This window comes from Pygocentrus nattereri, chromosome 15, assembly GCF_015220715.1.
Source record: "Pygocentrus nattereri isolate fPygNat1 chromosome 15, fPygNat1.pri, whole genome shotgun sequence".
Classification (NCBI taxonomy): domain Eukaryota; kingdom Metazoa; phylum Chordata; class Actinopteri; order Characiformes; family Serrasalmidae; genus Pygocentrus; species Pygocentrus nattereri.
The window spans coordinates 34,390,716-34,408,641 of NC_051225.1; the positions used below are offsets into that span (position 1 = coordinate 34,390,716).

The 17,926-nt window shown below is 39.0% G+C and overlaps 2 long non-coding RNA genes across 3 annotated transcripts in view; one reads left to right on the forward strand and one right to left on the reverse strand.

The window, feature by feature from the left end:
• Positions 1-695: 695 nt before the first annotated feature.
• Positions 696-17,904, forward strand: LOC108428493. The gene is made up of 3 exons (XR_001857936.2): positions 696-771; positions 870-938; positions 17,701-17,904. It is a non-coding gene; the product is annotated as an uncharacterized LOC108428493 (long non-coding RNA).
• The window catches only part of LOC108428492, a 29,268-nt gene continuing 18,329 nt past the window's right edge, over positions 6,988-17,926 (reverse strand). Inside the window, exons 1-3 of one of the 2 annotated variants that reach the window (XR_005131521.1) lie at positions 9,598-9,683; positions 8,383-9,469; positions 6,988-7,189 (exon numbers count right to left, since the gene is read on the reverse strand). This is a non-coding gene — a long non-coding RNA (uncharacterized LOC108428492). Of the gene's footprint in view, positions 7,190-8,382; positions 9,470-9,597; positions 9,684-17,926 lie in introns of those variants that run through there. The other variant, XR_001857935.2, reaches the window with a different exon arrangement.

Consider the following 17,926-nt stretch of genomic DNA (forward strand, 5'->3'; position numbering starts at 1 on the left):
GGGATGTTAGCAGAGAACTGAAACTGGAATATAGACAGAGAAGAAGGTCAGACGGGATCTGCTTTAAAATATTTGTACAAAAGATTTATCCTAAAAAAAAAGTAAAAAGCGTTGCAAGAGAGCAAAAAAAGTACAACAATTTCACTCAAGTCATCGAGACCAAATTTGTAGGATACTTTTACAATTTGACTCCATAGTCCTGGAGGAATTTTGTTTCATTTTACTTTAGGACTGAATTTAGGACAGAGGTAATTACAGAACAACAGCTCCTACGTTCATAATCTCATCGCAAGTCCACATAAGAAAACAGTATGACACAAAGATACTAACTAGACTACATCTGCCAAAATTGTGCCCTAACTTTAAGATAAACCCCAGAGCTGTCTTACCTTCTGTTTAACCATTTGTTTCTATTGATTTGTGTTGTGTCAGGCAGCTCAGTTCACTACAAGCAGCATAATGACATTTATCTACGCTGAAACCTTCGGCTGGCTAACTAAGTGGATTATATGCTTGAGCTGTGCACATGGGATCGTTTGCTATAGGTAATGCGGTCCTGATTCCCAATGTGCTGCGATACAATCATCAGCATGTATGTAGCTGTGCACTCCCTGCTGGAGGTCATTTGAGTCCAATCAGCTTGCCCACATGTCTTTGGGATTGTGGGAGGAAACCAGAGAACCTTGTTGCGGTGAGGCAACAATGTTACACAATGCCATGCCATCGTGCGCGGCATGAGTATACACATTTATATAAACCATACATACGTAGGTGTGTGCGTGCGTGCGTGTGTGCGCGCGTATGTGTACATGTAAACTTGATTTATATTTTTGTATCATTTTACATTCAAATTATGTTATTTTTTATAGAAATTTCCCAGAACACTATGCGAATCATGGGCAAGGTGGCTGCAGAAGTGACCAAAGAGACATATAAATGTAAGTATTTTCTCTGTTAAAAAGCCATTGTGTTGTAAGATAACAACTGTAATAGCGTCATTCCCATCATAACATGCATAAAAACCGCTAGCAATATGCTGATGTCTAAGACGCCACCTAGCGAAATTTCTCGTTCTACCTTAAATGGTGCAGCAATGTTCATATTTCAATTTTTTAACAACCTCGTAATTCAGAGGACCCAGTGATATTCAAGGGGAAAATGTACACAGGACAAAACGTATCAGATTATCCATCCATCCATCCATTTTCCAAGCCGCTTCTCCGTCAGGGTCGCGGGGGGGGTGCTGGAGCCTATCCCAGCAGTCATCGGGTGGAAGGCAGGATACACCCTGGACAGGTCGGCAGTCCATCGCAGACGTATCAGATTTTTAACATTTTTATTTAACACAGGGTGTGACAGAGGCGGGTTTTTGAAAACCCTATTCATTCAATCCATAGAGAAATTGAGCTTAAAACCGGAGTTCCTAATATGGGCATAAGAGCATGGCACTGACTGCAAGATGACGACGCAACCACAGTGGTCTATTATTATCCGTTACGCTTGGCCGTCTGTGGGTGTTTCGCTGCCACATCTGTTTGTTTCATGCTGACAGTTATTTATTTATTTATTTATGTTTAAAATGGAATGGGAAGGTTATTTATACTGGTGATCAACTGGCAGTGCTTTTCTTTTATATATTTATCTTGTCAACATAAAAGCCCTCTGATAAACTGTATTGTGGGTTTTTGTCACTGGATACAGGAACACTAAATGATAACATCATTGAAATAATCAATTTGATGTTGTAAATAAAAATGTGGAAATGTTAGATGTGTCCAGAATGTGATCAGCGCTGCAAAAAATCAAGTTCAAATCAATCAATCAAAAAATGTTTTAATACAGTCCAGATATGGAAACTAGGCTGCAAAAGCAGCCTACTCTACAGCAGTTTAGCGCTACTTATTCAGCCTACAGCAGCTCCATCTAGTAAGCCTATATCATTACAGGCAATCAGAACAGAGCTTATTTACATAGATCAGTCTTAAAGTTACAGTAATAGAATCAGCCTGTTTAGCTGTGAGGGATAAAGAGAAGCTGTAAATTGATCATGTAAAAATGAATTTTTTCTGTTTTCAGTACATAACAAACAAATGTTTTAAATCGAGCTCAATTCAAGGAAAATGTAGGATACAGGCCCTTTGACAAAATGAGAAGGAGGATGCTTTGAACATAAGCCAGGTGTCTCTGAGTCTGGCAGATGGTGTGTTTACAGCTGTTTCAGTGAGCTTTAAGTATTGATGTCAGTTACAGCAGCTTTACTGGATTAAACAACAACACAGACTGTCAGAGAGAGTTACACCAAAACATCAAACCGGACACTGTCAGTACTGTGTGGGGGTGAAAGCGGATGTATATATTATAAACGCAGTGATTATGCTCAAGGTTCACTCTGTGGTGAATGTGGAGAGTCTGTATGCCGTAATTTCTGTTTTTGAAACATGATTTCCATTAAATAGGTATTTTATACTCAAGTTTGCAGGGTTTTAAAATGGACTTACAGTGTAAAAGTAAAATCTTAGTATCTGTTCTCCTAAAAAATGGTCATCAGGCTGATTCTAAATGCATTTGATGATTTGCTAATGGGATTAAAAGGTGTTCTGTGTGTTTGTGAAGCCATCTGGGTCTAAAGATTTAAAGTGTTAATGCACTACTTGGTGTCATGCACTACATAGTGAGCGTGACTCTGAGGGCTGTAATAGATCACAAATCTTACGGATCGAATCGGATAGTTTTTCCCATACAGCTGATTTAAACGATGCAGGAGGCTTTTCAAGTTCTTCCTATAATCCAGCAGCCAGCAGACTGCTGTCTTGATAACTGCTCGAAACATCATCGCTGTGAATCACAGCGGCTTTGATTATCTGTCCACTGCAACTCGCAATTAAGACAATTATTACTTCAAGTTTCTTGCCAATAACCAGGAATAGACTGAACCGCCTGCTCTGTTTGTCTCTGTACAATGACGCTATGGCCCAGAGAACCAGAGTAACTTTGACTCCTTGAGATGTTCAGATTTGCAGCACACCTGATACAATCCAACACATAACATCATCATGGCACAACTGTAGCTAGCTGAGAGTTTTTGAGCACAATTAACACATTTAGATTGTAAAATGAAAACCCTATATTTCTTTTTTTTTTTGCTTGGACTTCTTGCAATGTTGCTAGCCAAATGAGCAGATTTGATGTGAAATTAATGTTGTATTGTGTTACCTACTCATAAAATACTACAAGCAACATGAAAGTTCACTGTTAACCAGCATATTGAAAGAATAGTATCGTGTAGCAAACATTAACAAATCAGCAGGTACATTAGACTATATTTTGGCTCATTAACTATATGATAAGCTGCCTTTCCCTTTATCTTGGCTTTGGTACAGACAGCCTTTTTATCATATGTTTACTGTGTGCTTTTACAATAATCAGTGAGTACAGAGATGCAAAATAGACAAGCAAAGATAGAGAGAGGGGTAAATGAAGCAAAATCAATTTGAAACTATCGCCTGTAGGTTTAATGTACTATTTTAGCTGAAAATAAACAAATAAATTGTTAAATGATTAATTAAACTTAAACACTGCAAATGAAGTCAAGTAAGTTTATGGAACATTAATAGCAGTTTATGGAAGGTGCACAACAGTTATAGATGAGTAAAAACATAAGCAGTGATTGAATTAAAAAACAAATGGAGAGACTTATTATTGCTGTAATGCTCATATTTGGTAGTTATTTTAATCACAAACAGATGTGAGTAACATTTCTGCTAAATGGACCTCAAAAAAATTCTGATCCTAGTCACGGCCCTGTTAGCACGTTATACGTTAACTCCAGCATTTAGGACCATTTATTGTCAAAACTGTGTTAAAATGATCAGCCGAGCTGATTGTTATTTTGGGTAAAAATCTAGTTCTACTGTGGAGCCGTAACAGGGCAGTAAAAGAGCCATGTGTTGTCGACCCCTGCCTTAGCTAAAGTGGAAAAAACATTTTTGTAATAGACTATTACTAATAGGACTCCGCAGATCCAGGGTCACTGTTGTCACAGGCTGAAGTGTTGCTGAAGTTTAATAAAGGACTCTGAATATCAGGTCTGAATAGATCTTGCTGAAAAGTTTAAATGGGAGCAGTTTTGTTTCAGCAACTGACAACACTTTGCACAAAATTCGCTGGTTTGCTTCTGCAAGTTTGATTGTTGGTTACACTAAAACTCACTTTTTAGTGGCCTTTTTGTATATTTGCAGCTTTTCAGTTGTATGTTTCTTTCTGGTACATGATTAAATGAAGTGTCTTGTTCATACTGTCAGTTGGGCTGGTTTGGTGTGTCAGGTGTATACATATGTTAGAATTACTGTTTATATTTTTAAAAATAAATTATTTTTGTTATTTTATTTCTTTTTGTTTTTTAGAAATTTGTATATCATATTTTTCCATTGTTTATTTTGTGTTCAGGATTTTTTGTTGGCAGATCAAACCGTGAGGACTATCCATGGCTCCTTCCACCAGTGGAAAAGGTTCACTTGTTCAGTCACACTTCACTACATGGTGTTTTACTGTGAAGTGAACTGACTGAAGAGCGATTTATCACTGAGAACACAAACATATCTATAACATGCCTGAAGCACCGTGATCTCAACAACTCTCAACACATCTGTGGGACTGACAATTGACAAATTGAACTGACAATTGTTTATTCAGAACACACCAAAATCTCAAATAAGCTTGAAATGTAATAATACCTGAATATATACACACACACACACACACATATATACATATGTATGTATGTGTATATATATATATATATATATATATATATATATATATATATATATATATATATCTCCATCCATCCATCCATTTTCTAAGCCGCTTCTCCATCAGGGTCAGGCAGGATACACCCTGGACAGGTCACCAGTCCACCGCAGGACTATATATATATTTAAAAAATAGGGCCGCTGGCTGTGTAGCACCGTTGCCTCACAGAAGGCCCTGAGCTCGATTACCAACCGGCTCACAGTAGAGTTTCTATGCTTTTTCTTTGTCCGCGTGGGTTTTCCTCTTTTCTAAAGACATGTGGGCTCATTGGACACAATCAATCAACCTCTAGCAGGGAATGCACAGCTATAGCTACATCTACTCCCCTACACCGGTCGGGAATCGAACCCAGGACCTTCGTGTTGTGAGGTCACAGTGCTACACATTGCGCCGCCGCCCCGCAGGAGCGCGCATACACATGTATATAATGACACACACACACACACACACACACACACACACACACACACACACACACACACACACACACACACACACACACACACACACACACACACACACACACACACACACACACACACACACACACACACACACACACACACACACACACACACACTTTCTTCCGAAACCGGTCAGTAGTTGAAGTGATAACGGTCTAAATCGCGATGGAGCTGCAGGGGACAGATCAGCAAAGCCGCTGTGTGTCACATGACCGAAGGAGGTTCCGACCAGTTATCAGGACTGCGGTCATGGCTGCTGGATTACAGGAAGAGCTAGAAAAGCCTCCTGCGTCGTTTAGACCAGCTGTATGGGAGCATTTTGGCTTCCCTTTAACACAAACTGATGAAAAAGGTGGTGGACAAAACCGATTCAGTACACTCAAAAAAGGTATGTATTTTAATTAAATGTCAGTTTTCTATTCAGTTTAAATACATAAATCCAACGTAAAAAATGGCATTATAATTTGTTCCTCCATCATGTTCAATAAACCTAAATTAATTACATGTTAGTAAATCAGAAGTACTTGTAGCAATTCTTTTCCATAATATTAATGCATTTCTAAAGAGTTAATAGTATCTTCTGTGTTCACAGCACAATTACTTAGACAGTGTAAATCCTTCCTTCTCTACCCCGCTATTACCCTTTGGCCTCCTTTAAGGCCTGACTATGTTTGTTCTATGTACCTCATTATTTGTAAGTCGCTTTGGATAAAAGCGTCTGCTAAATGTAAATGTAATGTAATGTAATATTAAATGACAATACATGTTAAATTCACAAACACTTATTGTAGTCCAAACGGTATTAAACAGTATGTGCCGAGGCTCATTACAAGACACATGTAAACTTTAAAGTCTAATGAGAAAGAAATAAACATAACTTTATATATTTCTGCTGTGATCAAATTCCCGGCTTTAGAATTTCGATTCCCGCAACTTAAGTACTAATTAAAGCAAATGTTTATGTGCACAACATTCCTATTGAAGTGTAACTCTGATGCTAACCATCATGCAAGTTAGCTACAGAAGCTAATGCTATCAGTCACTTCATGGCACACTAATATGTCGAGGTCACTTACAGTTACAATAACCGTGACCTGGATATTTGAATATTAATGGAATACATCTTTATATACTACGCTTCACAATAAATCGCTCCCATCGTTTATTTAATCTAACTTTTGTACCCGTTAACATGACAGCAGAACTAGCAAGGACGCTAGTTAGCTAGTTCACTGGTGTTGTCTAGATTATCTCTCAAAATAAGCAAAATGAAACATTAATATTTGGTCAAAAACATTGAAAACAAATTAAGTTAATGCGCATCACTATTCATTTGCAGTTGCACTGTATAACAAAGGATGGCAGGAGATTGTAAAAATAAAAAAAAACCAAGGGCCTCCTAATAAGATTTAGTGGAAAAATCTAATACGTCTTATACAATTCAATTACATCAGGTTTGGATATTCCAAATTGGGTTGCTTCTAATGAATATAAATAAGTGAAGTATATCTTTATGCTTTTAAATATGTAAAATATTTGCTTAATGTTTATGATGGCCATAAATCATTGATTGAGTGTATGCACTGATCTGGCTGTGCGGCAGCACATGATGAGAAACGTCCATGACATGCCTTTCCATCTTGGCCACATCTTTCTCTTCTTCCCACACCCCTCAGAAAACAAAGAGGAAGGTCAAAACTGAAGCGTGAAAAACAAGAAACATTTATCATTTATTTCAACACTGTAATAATGTGGTACTTGAGTGACATGCGTCTTAGTGCGTGCCGAGGCCCGATGCTTCAGTGGATAGCACTGTCACCTCACAGCAAGAAGGACCTGGGTTTCACTTTGAACATGGTACCTTCTGGGTGTTGCTTGCGTGTCGTGTTCTCCTTGTGCTTCTTCTGGGAACTCTGCTTTTCATAGTACAAAGACATTCACATTTGATGAATTGAGTATTCTAAACTGCCCATGGGTTTGAATGAGTGTGTGTGTGTGTGTGTGTGTGTGTGTTTGCTCTGTGACAGACTACTTCCCTGCCTTCCACACTTTGCATGCTGGGATACATTCCAGTTCTCTCAAACCTTTTTCTCTACATCATTTTGTCTCATGCATTCTTCCTCAACGCACTGATATGACCATCTGATTTCTCCGTACGTAACACTGATCAGATAACATAAACACTTTTAGCTGCTTGTTTGCCACATGAATGTGTTTTTCAATGTGGCCAATGCATTGTGGGAGTCTGAATGTGTAAAGATGTGTTTTTTGCTCATCTCTCTTCATCATTTCCTCTGTAAAGCACTGTGGCTTTGTTGTGCTTAAAGCACTATGTCAATTAAAGTTGACTTGACTGAACAATAATATTTTTTATTCACAATTTGCAGAATGTGGAAATCATAGCATTGTCATTTTCAGTTTTCTGAGCAGTAGAGAAAAGCCTATTCCAGTTTAATGTAACACAATGAATGGAAATTATTTGTAACATATTTATGAAATGAACCCACTCTACCCTACCCCTAGACGTGAACGCATAAAACGGAGGGATAGGGCTCAGTGTTAGGGGCAGAAATGGAAATTGGGCCTTAGTGTTTTCTCGCGCAGTGATCTTTGCTTTTTCAGCTATGTGCTCACTGCTGATCATGTTTTACCGTCACCAAGCAGGACCTGATAAGAAGTTCCCACTAAATCACATATGGTGATAACTTTCTGCTTCGCTGCGCTTTTGACATTGAAACTTTTAAGCATGTTGCTGCTCTAAAGGACTTCAAACTCACCATTCTTGCTTCTACTACTTTGTGCCTGGACTATTGAAATGCCTTGTTTTCCTGACTTTGCCTTTTCCCATTTTACTATTGTCAGATGCATTGGCATATATGGGCTTAAACTCACCGTGGCATCACTGACTGGGTGTGACCAGAGCCACAAACATGCCTGAAAGTTACAACGTTGAGATCCGTGTAGCTTTGTACTCTACATCATGTTTGATGTACTTTGTGACTATGCATTAGGATTGATGTCATGAAAAATCCTGGATTCATTTCCATAAAAAATAACATAGTTTCAAAGTAGAATTATACAAAAATATTAAACTAATAAGACTTACTTTAAAAGTACAAAGGAAAAACGTGGGTAGCATTGTTGCCTCACAGCACGAAGGGTCCCGGTTCGAATCTCGGGCGGGGTCCTCTCTGTGTGGAGTTTGCATGTTCTCCCCGTGTCCGCGTGGGTTTACTCCGGGCTCTCCGGTTTCCTCCCGCAATCCCAAAGACATGTGGGCAAGCCGATTGGACACACTCAATTGACCTCTAGCAGGGAATGCACAGCTACATTTTTCGCACTACATGCTGGGGATTGTAGTGCAGCACACTGGGAATCAGTGCCGCATCACCTAGCAACCGATCCCACGCGCACAGCTCGGAACCACGTAATCCACTTAGCCAGGCAGCTAACGTTAGCTAGCCTTACAGAAGGCAAGAAAAAAAAGACGAAAGAAAGAAAGGTCACCGTGTTATGCGACGGACTTAACCGAAGTTGAACCGCAGTTAGACGCGTAAACCATTAAGCCATTTTCCTGCCGTTTTCCTAGTACAGCTCATTCAAAGTCATTATTTCTTTCTCATTACACTTTCACGTTTACACGCGCACAAACGCGCGCACGCGTGCACGCACCTATGTATGTATGCTTTATATACATGTGTACATCCCGCTTTCTGAGTGCAATATTCTTTAAATAGTATAATTTTGGACAGTGTCTTTCTCTGTAATGAGAGTCAATGATACTGAATACAGTCCAGCAGGGATGTTGACCGCCCCAAAATGGCGGCGCTGTTGCCGTGCCTGGCTGGACCCCACGCGGCATCTATGTATACATCGATGGTTGAAACGTCGGTTGTGCGGCGGGAGCTCCAGCTGATGACGAGAAACGTGCATGACATGCCTTTCCATCTTGGCCACACCTTTCTCCTCTTCCCACGCCCCAGATAACATAGAGGAAGGTAAAAACTGAAGCGCAAAAAACAAAAAACAGCAACGCTAAAGGGGAAAGTACTGCAGAAAAAAACACGAGTGTAAAACGCAAAAAGCAAATATAAAATAGTGTCACAAAAGATTTATCCTAAAAAAGGATGAGGAAGTACAGTCCTGGTCTGGTTGCTCTGTCTCAGCAACAGCATCCGGTCAAGTTCACTAGACTTGAAAAAGAGACAGAAACAGAAGCAGACAAACGGTCACACACAGCTCCCAGACCTTACACACACACAGCTCAGCAGGGCTGACTACTATTATACGACATTATAGACGAACTCAATGGAAGCCAGACCTCGAATGTCCTGATCTGCAGTCAGACGTGTTATCCATTACGCCACCGGTCAGAGGATGAGGATGTTAACACAGTGCTGCTTGAACTGAACAGATGAGGTTTGTGCCTGTGTTGAATTCCTCAATAGGGACCCTTGAAAACCGACTACAGACCACGAATGCGTGTCTCACTAAACCAAACGCTGTTTTTATTCAGTACTGGCAACATGTCTAAAATGAATGGCACTGCCGTTTTCATAGTGCGAAATTCAAAGTCATTCAATGTAGTTTGATGTGAAATAATTAATTGGTAGAGAAATTTACAGACTTTACAGATTTCTTTACAGTGACGGTGAGAGGAACCGGGGGTCACGATGTCTACAACACAAATATAGCCATTTTATTTACCATCAAACCCACATGTTTTTTTACATGTAATGTTAGGGATGGTAAAATATTGGTCACTCTGAGCAAAATATGTTTTTTATTGTTAAACATGTCTTGGCTGACCAACTATGCCTGGGTTAAGTGGGAAATGAGTTTCACCAAGCTAAAATGAAATTGGTAAGAGAGTGGAAACCCAAACCCTGATTAACACCAAAAGCTATTAAAGATTTTTAAAGAATTTCTTTCTGCCTATAAATATGTTTGTCTAATCACCCCACACTGTAAAAAAAAAAAAACTTTGTGCAGAATTTCCCTGAATTTATTCTTGCTCACTTTTCTCTTGGAAATTCTTTATTACTCTGACTGACATTTTTTATTACAACTAAAAAAAGTAATTGAGCTATTATGAAAACATTTGTGGTACTCAGAAGTACAAATAGTAGCAAAGCAAGCAAGCAAAGTTTATTTATATAGCGCTTTTTACAACAGGTGTTGTCACAAAGCAGCTTTACAGAACAATCAGTGTTACAGAAAGAAAAGAAAAGGAAAATCCGGAAAAAAACCCCCCATGAGTGTCGCCAGTGGCAACAGTGGCAAGGAAAAACTCCCTAAAAGAGGAGGAAACCTTGAGAGGAACCAAGACTCAGAAGGGGAAACCATCCTCCTCTGGTCTATTATATTATAGAACAAATTGGGAAAAAAAAGAAAGTAGTGGCTAATTTGATTAGTTTACGATTATGCAGCAGCAGCAACAGCAGTGGTCAAGCCAATGGCTGGTGAGCAGTGGCACCTGATCAGGGCAGAAGTTCCAACAGCATCAGACGCACAGGATGGGCAGCTGTTCAACTCGGCAAGGAAAAGAAGAAAACACAGTTCTGTAAAGAGTGACTGACCACAGATTACAGTATAACAGAGCAGCAGAGACTCCGGCAAGTAAGTTTTTAGCCTAGACTTAAAGACTGAAAGTCACGAAAGTCTGAGTCCTGAACATTAACAGGAAGATTATTCCAGAGCTGGGGGGCTTTGTATGAGAAGGCTCTCCCCCCTGGTGTAACTTTATTAATTTTAGGTACCAGTAGTAAGCCAGCACCTTGTGATCTAAGTAGGCATGATGGTTCATAGTAGGAGAGAGGAAAAAATAGTCTTAAGCAAAGCTCAAGTTGTACTAACATTTATTTCTTTGTTTAACCAACAGAACTTTTAGGTTATGTAGTCATCACGTTCTCCCTCACTAAACAACGCTCTCTGAAGTTGACTAAAATATTCATTGGTACTAAGGAATATTAAGTTGTGTCAGTAAACTTAAAGAGCACAGTTAGTGTCCAGCTCTACAATATAACTGTGAATTTGTAAAGAAATAGAACAGGTAGCAAAACATAGGTGATCACAGCTGAGCAATCAATTATCTGCCACAGTTCTAAGAAAACTTATATCTAAGAAAATATAAGAAAAACAATATGTACTGTATCATGTGTAAATTTAACAACTTCTCTGTCACTTTCAGCTTGTAAAGGTGGATTCTGCTTGACTGGTGGGACATTGGGTGACACTGTGCAACATTTAAATGAAAACAAAATGCAGTGATTTGCAAATCACGTAAACCCTAAAAAAATAAAAATAGAACAAAGATAACATACCAATGCTTAAAAATGAGAATTTTTTTTTTGTTCTTTAAATATGCCCATTTTGAATTTGGCTGCACCACATTCCAAAAAAGGGGATGGAGGCATGTTTACCACTGTGTTTCATCATCTCTTCTTTTAACAACACTCTGTAAGCCTTTGGGAACTGAAAAGGCACTGCTGTAGTTCTGAAAGTGAAAGTTTTCCCATTTTTACTTGATGTAGGATTTCTGCTCCTCAGCTGTTTTGGGGTCTCCTTTATTGTATTTCTCATTTTATAAAGTGCCAAGTGTTTTCAGTAGGTGACAGGTCTGATCTGCAGGCATGACTACTAAAGAAAGAAAAAAAAAACAAGTGGTTCAGCCAAGCAAAAAAGTTTTATTACCTAGAAACATAGCATGGGCACAATCTGTATGGGCACCTCCCCACCTTAGAGTATTTTCCATCTCACAACGTTGTCTCCATCCTTAATAGTGAGCATACTCCGGTCCACATTGTACTGAAGAATTTTAAATCACCTTAAGTCTCAATGTGAAAAATATGTTAAAACAGAAATATTATCTGTGCTACAGATAGGAGAATGTTTCCTAATGCATCCTGTGTATATGTATATTTCCAAAAATTTTGGGACGCTGTCCAAAATGTACATAAAAACAAAATGCTATGTGCAAAACTTTTAAACCCTATATACCCCAACAAAGTTGGGATGGGGCAACAAAAGGCTGGCAACATAACATCATTGGGTATAAATAAAGCACCCCAGAGAGTATTTCAGAAGTACAGATGAGGAGGGGTTCACCACTCTGAAAGACTGCACGAGCAAATAGTGCAACAATTCAAGAACAACACTTCTCAATGTAAAGTAGCAAAGAACTTTTGCTTTTCATCATCTATGGTAAATAATAACATTAAAAGATTCAGAGAATCTGGAGAAATCTCTGTATGCAAGGGACAAGGCCAAAAATAAAGCATTTGCTGGCATCTTTGGGCCCTCAGGTGTCACTTTAAAATGGCATTAAAAACAGATATGATTCTGCAGTGGAAATGGGCTCAGGAGCACTTCTGAAAACCACTGTCTGTGAAAACAGTTTGTCACTGTAGTATCCGACTGTGGTTGCCAGCTGTCTTTGTTATGCTGTGTTGTGCTGGGGAGGAAGCATGAAAAAGAGAGACAAGATGCAACTGTGCAAGGTGGTCAGGCGAGTAGGGTCAGTGGTCGGTGTGGAACTGGACTCTGTGGTTAAGAGTCGTTAAGGTGGCTAAGAGCAGGATACTGCACAAATTGCTCTCCACTTTGAATGATGATAGCCACCCACTGCACACCATCATCATGAGTAAGGGGAACAAGTTTAGTGGCCGGTCACAGAGCTGCTCAACCGACAGACTCAGGAGATCCTTTGTACCTAGAGACATTAGGCTCTTCAACTCTTCCCAGTGGGGCCAAAAGAGTAGAGAGAAGAGGAAAGAGGATAGATGAGAGCTGAATCTTGTATGCCTCTTATGCTAAATCATAGGTTTATTTTAGCTACCTGCCCACATGGATGCCTTACTGTAAACATTGCACTTCTGCACATCTTATCACACATATTGCACATCTGGACACTACTCCACACCTAGACACTTTATTTCATTACCAATTTTTGGACATATTTATTCAGTATTGTCATTATATGCTGTCTTTGTATCCAGATGATGTCTTTTTCAGGGAAGGACTTGCTTATTTCAGCAAGACTATGTCAAGCTACATTCTGCATTAAGAGAATGGACCATACAGATGGACCATCTGTATTAAAAGAGACCAGGTGCTAAGCTGACCTGCCTGCTGATAAGACTTGTCACCCACTGAAAACATTGGGAGCATTATGAAATGAAAAACATGACATAGGAGTGATTGCAAGCGATGCTCATTTTCATTTTAATGCATAAAGAGTTCAACGTAACATAACTCTTACTGAAAAACTGTTGGTACATCAAGTAAACCAAGCATTTACTTACCAGGCGCGTTTTGAAGCTTCCCGAAGTTTCCAGAAACTGCTCTAAGCATACGTTTCCCGCCTCTGCCTCAGTATGGGTGGAATCTGGCCTTTTACTTTTTTGTTGGAACATCAGATGTCTTATATTTAGACCAAAATTTTATCACAAAACTACCATTAAAAAAGGTCTCACACATCAGGGTAAGTATTCTTAACCATTTTATGTTATAGCGTGGGACACCTCGTTACCTATTACCACCATTGTGAACAATTCTGACTCTATAAGTTTCTCTAGAATGGAGCATTTCACACCAAACCACTCTGAATAACTTTCTTGACACGTTATCACTTTCACTATGCAGAATGACTGAAAAATCGGTGGAGTTCCCCTTTTCAAGAACTTTCTTGAACACTGTCTAAGGCTAGCTGTGGTTTTACAACATTAGTTACATTTTGCTTGGCTTGATGGTTGTTATGTTATGGTTAGCTAATTTTCATTTGAATGTAGTAGTTCTAGTTTTGCCTGTCCTAGTTTTATAAGTAAGGTTTTAATAAGATTAAAATTATTACTAAAATTATTTTTAAAATTATTTCTATGGCGAAAGCATACCTCTAAAGCAGACGTCTGCTTAAGCACAGGTACCTTGAAGTGAAGTGGCCTTGTGACCAAATGGCTAAGGTGCCAGACATTGGATCAGAAGATTACAGGTTCAAGTCCTGCTGGAGTTGAATGTTTTGACTTCAGATCACATTACACTGCAACAAAACTGGTTTATAGTGCAACTGAAATATGGCTGATGCTCAAAGGACTTAACAATAAGCCAATAACAGAGGCAATGTACCAGTATTAGTATAAATTGTTCATAAAGGCTTTGCTGAAAATAATCTTCTCTTTGTTCCCACCATCTTCTATTGTACAGAAGTGTTGTGTTTCTTCTTGGAAATCAGCATTCTTTTCTCTGCCAATAAACACACTGTTTTCTGGTACGCTGGCTACCATGAGTGAATGAACACAGTCATTGAAAGGAAAAGCGTTTGGGACATTCTGCAGAAATGTCCACTTTTCTATTTGTCCTTAGGTGTCACTGGTGTTACATATAACAAAGGTAACACCAGAGACAGTAAAACCAGTGACATGTTTAATGAAAAATGTATTTTACATAATGGCTGCTACAGACCATCAAACATGTTGTCAATCATGGAATATCCACTAAAATATGTAATTTAATCTGTTTGTATTCTATTTTCTGCCCTGCGACGGACCGGCGACCTGGCCAGGGTGTATCCTGCCTTCCGCCCGATGACTGCTGAGATAGGCTCCAGCACCCCTCCGCGACCCTGAGGGAGAAGCGGTTTAGAAATTTTGTGTGTGTGTGTGTGTGTGTGTGTGTATTCTATTTTTTCACAATAACCTAAGAATAAAGTAGGTCTCACCAGTGACTTCAACTAAAAATTTCATATGAAATCATGAATTAAATGAGAAATTTTCTGATAACTGAAAAGACACCATTGCATTTTTCATAGATCTTCAGACTCTTCAGATATTCAGAAAACAGGTAAAAGGAAGTTAAGTGATGTCATCAGTGTGATTTTTTGTCACACAGTAACACCAGTGACAACTCCTGGGGACAACAACTTTCATGACATATTTTATAATAATTATTTGCCGTTTGTTTTCTTTTTGTCATTTAATTTATATATTCCATAGTCATGTATAGATTATTGTAGTTAAAATTAAAAACTTATTTTTCTCTTTAAAATATGGCCTCACCCTTTACACATGACTGTGGGGACAAGCACTTCTGTGGTGCTTGGAAATCTAAATAATTGACAAATACTAAAATTGCTATATTGATGACAGAAGAAGGTGTAATTGTTAAAAGAACGTATTGTTTTATTTCAAAATATAAATATATTGTAACATTAACATGTTATTGAAGGTAACATATCTGTAAACGCTAGGGACACAAAAATGGATGTTTCTGTAGAATGACCCATTTACATGTCTGTCTTCCACCATGGACACAGGTTATAAAACAGTGGTCAGAGGAGGAAAAAGAAGAGGACGTAGAAGTTCTGGTGTGTGTCTGGTAAATTTTCTAGACTTGAAAAAGAGAAAGAAACAGAAGCAGAGAAATGGTCACACATCTCTCAAACCTTGTGATTTTGATACAGATATATTTTATATATTCAGGTAAATACAGTTCACTGTTATTATAAGACAGTAGTCTATGAATGGTCAGACCCCTCATAACAAGTGGATAGTGGACCACTGTTGCCTTGCTGATGGTAAAGCTATCTGTCCACTAGCATTTTCCTCAGTGTTTTCCAGGCAGTCCATGTGTTGTTAAGCAGAGTAATAGAAAACATTCCACTTATAATTGCTCATTTGCCACCCACCATGGAAAATTCATAGTTATACATTGTAAATTAGTTTAGTAAATCATTTTAATCTACTGTAGTGTGAGCTATAAAATCATTTTATATTAAGCCTAATAATTTTTTTCTTAGCTGTTTGTAATATTTTTTTCAGTTTATTTTCCAAAGTAAAAGTCTCATGTGCATTTTAAACCTTGTTTAGGGAGATTAAAAACTATAGAGCTTGTATGCAGGACAGTAATTTGGGTGGACCAGCAGTGGCAAACAGTCAGTGGGGTGCCGGCCTTATCAAGCCAGTGGACTACTAGCCCGGCAAACCAGAGCGTCCACATCATAGTAGATTTATTGAATGAATGAGGTTTGTGCCGGTGTTGAATTCAACAATACAGGATCTTTTAAACTGACTACAGACCAAGAAGTCGTATCTCACTAAAAATAAACGTTGTTTTATTTAGTACTGGTGATATGCCACCCATCCATTTTCTAAGCTGCTTCTCCCTAAGGGTTGCGGGGGGTGCTGGAGCCTATCCCAGCGGTCATCAGGCGGAAGGCAGGATACACCCTGGACAGGTCGTCAGTCCATTGCAGGGCAGACAGACAGTCACTCACAATTTAGCATATCCAATTGGCCTGACTGCATGTCTTTGGACTGTGGGAGGAAACCGGAGACCCCGGAGGAAACCCACGCAGACACAGGGAGAACATGCAAACTCCACACAGAGTGGACCCCGGGCACCCGGCCAGGGAATCGAACTCATCTCATTTGTCCTTCCACTTGAGTGTATTAAAGGAATTATCCATCCATCCATCCATCCATCCATCCATCCATTTTCTAAGCCGCTTCTCCGTCAGGGTCGCGGGGGGATGCTGGAGCCTATCCCAGCAGTCTTCGGGCGGAAGGCAGGATACACCCTGGACAGGTCGCCAGCCCAACGCAGGGCAGACAGACAGACACAGACAGTCACTCACACACTCACACCTAGGGGCAATGTAGCACATCCAATTGACCTAACTGCATGTCTTTGGACTGTGGGAGGAAACCGGAGAACCCGGAGAAAACCCACGCAGACACGGGGAGAACATGCAAACTCCACACAGAGAGGCCCCCGGTCACCCGCCCAGGGAATTGAACCCATCTCATTTGTCCTTCCACTTGAGTGTATTAAAGGAATTAGAGGAATTAAAATGAATTCCAGTATTAACAAAGGCATTAAGGTGATCACACGTTTTCAGGCAGTAAAATCTGCTTTTTCAAGGATTCTTTAGTAAATAAAATGCTTCTATATATAACCATGAACTCAAAACTATTAACATGCTTAAAAGGTTCTTTGCATGGTCAAAATAATGTATACTCATTTGAGCATGGTTCAAAATAGCATGAAAAGGATTCTGCTATTGTTATAAGCAGAACCTCTTGGTTTTATACAGAACCATTTTCTTTGCTAAAGAACCTTTGAACAGCCTTTTTTTAAAGTGCTAATAACCACCAGCTAGCATGTACATAAAGCTAATAGGTGGCTACTTACTTTCATTCGTTGTTAGAAACATTAGAATTTTTGACTGTTACTTTACCTCCCCCAATGTTGATTTACCAGCACCAGAGCTGAATTAACACCCATAGTGTTGAATTAACTCTAACAGGATTTGGCTCATTTTTCCCTAACAGGCTGTTCAAAACAACTGGAAATATTAAATATCTTAAAATAATCATTGACTTTTTTTTTTATTATATCTATAATTTAAAATAAATGCCTTACTTTTTAGATGCTGAAATAGGAGCTGGCAACAAGAGAGAAAACGCAACTGAAGCGCTGACTGTAACAACAGCGACGCCCAGCGGCCAAGAACGAAGAACTGCATTAAACCATTATTTAAACCATTATTAAAGCATTGTTTAACATTGTCATTAGAAATGAATTATAGGCCAATGTAAAAAAGGTTCTGTGCCATAAAATACTAATTTTAAAATGTTCATCATAAATAAAGGGGT